Source organism: Triticum aestivum, chromosome 7D (assembly GCF_018294505.1).
Source record: "Triticum aestivum cultivar Chinese Spring chromosome 7D, IWGSC CS RefSeq v2.1, whole genome shotgun sequence".
In the NCBI taxonomy this organism is placed as follows: Eukaryota; Viridiplantae; Streptophyta; class Magnoliopsida; order Poales; family Poaceae; genus Triticum; species Triticum aestivum.
In genome coordinates this window covers 151,558,397-151,561,593 of record NC_057814.1, presented here as the reverse complement: position 1 = coordinate 151,561,593, position 3,197 = coordinate 151,558,397, and the positions used below count along the sequence as shown (strand labels likewise).

At 36.0% G+C, this 3,197-nt stretch overlaps 1 long non-coding RNA gene across 1 annotated transcript; it reads right to left on the bottom strand.

Moving 5' to 3' along the window:
• Positions 1 to 743: 743 nt before the first annotated feature.
• LOC123163690 (uncharacterized) lies at positions 744 to 2,506 on the bottom strand. Its single transcript, XR_006481943.1, has 3 exons — positions 2,366 to 2,506; positions 2,083 to 2,279; positions 744 to 1,897 (listed from the first exon to the last, which is right to left on the bottom strand). It is a non-coding gene; the product is annotated as an uncharacterized lncRNA (long non-coding RNA).
• Between the last annotated feature and the right edge of the window lie 691 nt (positions 2,507 to 3,197).

Genomic DNA, 3,197 nt, shown 5'->3' with positions numbered 1-3,197 from the left:
TGTAACTCGTGACTTCTTTTCCTATATTCTTGAACCCATTTATAATCTTGGCATGGCAGCTTCACAATAGTCATTAGACTGTACACATCAGACGATTCTTTTAGTCCCTAAATATATTACTCTAAACACTCTTCTAAATTTAGCTGAAAAAGTCAAACTATTACGTTCGTTAAAAATATATTCTAATGTAGCATATGATACGTCAGGTACAAATTTAGCCTCCTCACGTAGTTTTCTGTTTGTGCAGCCACATGGACAGTTTTAGACTGTTGACATCATTGTCGTTGTCATGACATGGAATACTACATCAGTCGACATTGTTTACATCTAATTGGATGGCTACCCTTTTAGTAGCCGTCTCCATCTCAGTGCGTCCTTACATTCATATAACCGGAACATGTTTCAAATGATGATCTCACAAAAATTAGAGATTGCGGGATGCAGGAGAATATAAGTGAAATGAATCAAGAATTGTATTTAGTCTTGACTTACACCTGTTTATGCATGCATATATCCCTATGGAGTTCCTGTCCTGAGATAGTCTTCAAATCCGTTCAGCCGCATGGCCTAGATAATTCATATATCACATAGATATAACAATAATTGAAAACATGTTCTTTTACAGAAACTTCGCAGGAATTCTTTACGCATTTCCTGAATATAACTATTCAAAATGAGAAACATTTCACAATAGAAATTACTATATTTGTTTAATTTGTTAATAAATTGTTGAAGGAGGGAGTAGCTGCAAGAGTGATGGTGTCGTATGTCCAGACCATATGAACATTGGCCACAGGAAAATAATGGCAAAGTTCACAATTAAGACCTGGTAAATTCATCAGCTAAACTACTATAGGGTAATATCAATGCATTACGTATCTAGATATTTGAAAAAGAAATAAAAACTGGGTTATTGCTTGTAGCAATCAAGGGATAACTTTGCATATGGACATTCTTCATGTGCGCTTCACAGTTAAGAATGGATTTGCAATTTTCTGCAGATAAGTAAGCATAATTTTACACAAATTAAAAATATTTGGATACGGGTAAAAATAATATAGTTAACATACCAGCCAAATAATACAGGACAAATAATCAAATAAAATACCCCAGGAGTTTCAAAGGTGTAATTGGAAGCAAAGGCGCAGTTTGTCTTCTAGTGTGCACACTTTAGTAAAAAGAAGGTGAAGTAATATATTATCCAAACCGCGTTGTTTCATTTGTGAATTCTATAGTAGCCTCAAGATCTATTCCAATCAATAAAGCATGTACATCATTATACTACCAAGATATTACCGTTTGCATGTACAACATCTCATATATATTTCTATTGACATGTCAATAGACAGTAGCATTTTCATGGAAACCGACATTGCATTACAAAAATTAGGACTAAAAGATCCTAAAGCATGGCTGCTGTTATCTGAACATGGACGTACAGAAGAGCAGATGATCAATTCAACCTGGAGTGTTACTTAAGCGTGTGTGAATTCAATAGGATTTGGGCTACGGGAACACTAATTCCACAAAACACAAACAATTCGTAAGAACAAAAAAGATCAGCAATTTTCTATGCAGAAACCGATACATGTGTACCGTCTTAAGTACTGATATATAATGATATTTAAGTTTGCATTAAGTCAATAAATTTTTAAGAAGCGCGCATGAAAATCCATGGAGTATAACAAATACAACTGTTAACTAATTAGGTAAGTTACATATTTTTACCACAAAAGTACACCAGTCACTATTACCTCTTCATCCATGCGCCAACTTCCTCTGTGCTTTAAAATCCACAAACAAAAAAATCAAGAATACGGCTAATAAACAATTTAGGACGTCAGTTCTGACTTGTGAGACTAATCAGAAGTGCACGTCCTCCACAACCTCCTTTGTCCTACAAATTACACGGACAGAAAACATGATTTTCTAATCTGAAGCATCAGAAACAACAGAATCATATACTCCATGTTTTTTTTGTTGCTTAAACATTAAGCATCAAGCAAATTTGTTGTGCGTTTGTGATGAACACAACATATTGGATAATAGTAATACTGAAGTGAATATCTGGATTAGTCTTACTTGTGTACTTTTTAGTATGCTTTGCCAGAGAAAACACAGAGTCTTGGAAGGATGAAATACTTCGCTAGCTCCATAACAATAGTAGGCCGAAAATAGATGCGTGTCTTGGAGGCGAGAGCAAAGTTTACTCATTCATGCCCCTGAAGTGATGCTCCTGAATCTGTTTATTAGTATTGAAAGATGCATCTGCAAAAATACTGTGGTCAAACAGATGAGAGAAATTAGGGCATGAGTACCTGAGATGGATAAAGGAAATAATAGATTCATGATTCGAAAAGAAGACCTTGCAAGCAAAATTCTCGAACTTTCTTCTGGCAAGGAGGAAGACGGGAAGAGCTTCAGAGGCGTCGACTGGGCATGAGCAAGACGGAGTCTCTGTCAGTTTCAGAAGGAAGGGGGGGAGCGCTAGCGTCGATGAGGCGTAGATTGGGCATTAGCGCTAGAGGGGGGAGTCTCCGTGGGTTTCTATAAAATTGATTGTTGTGGTGATGTCATCTTGACATCAGCATATGCATTAGTGCAGGACTCTCCATCCTTCAAGTGTCCCATAAGGACATGTATTTTTTTGCACGATACACACATGTATTACCATGTACGTGGCCTCTTTTTTAGAAGATTATTACATACCGGACAGGTTGAATTTTTTTTGGAGGCAACTTGACAGGTTGACTTGTTATAACAGTAGTTGCACGTTCCAAATATTGTACGTTACTTTTAGACCTTTAAAATCTCAGCCATTATAATCTAGATCAATGGCTAAAATTATTTAAGCTTATGTGGATAAACGTGGTGTCTTATTTGTCTGTTGTCTTAATTATATAGCATATGCATTAGTGCAGGACTCTCCATCCTTCAAGTGTCCCATAAGGACATGTATTTTTTTTGCACGATACGCACATGTATTACCATGTACGTGGTCTGTTTTTTAGAAGATTACATACTGGACAGATTGAAATATTTTTTTTGGAGGCCACTTGACAGGTTGACTTGTTATAACAATAGTTGCACGTTGCAAATATTGTACATTACTTTTAGACCTTTAAAATCTCAGCCATTATAATCCAGCTCAATGGCTAAAATTATTTAAGCTTATGTGGATTAACGTGGTGTCTTAT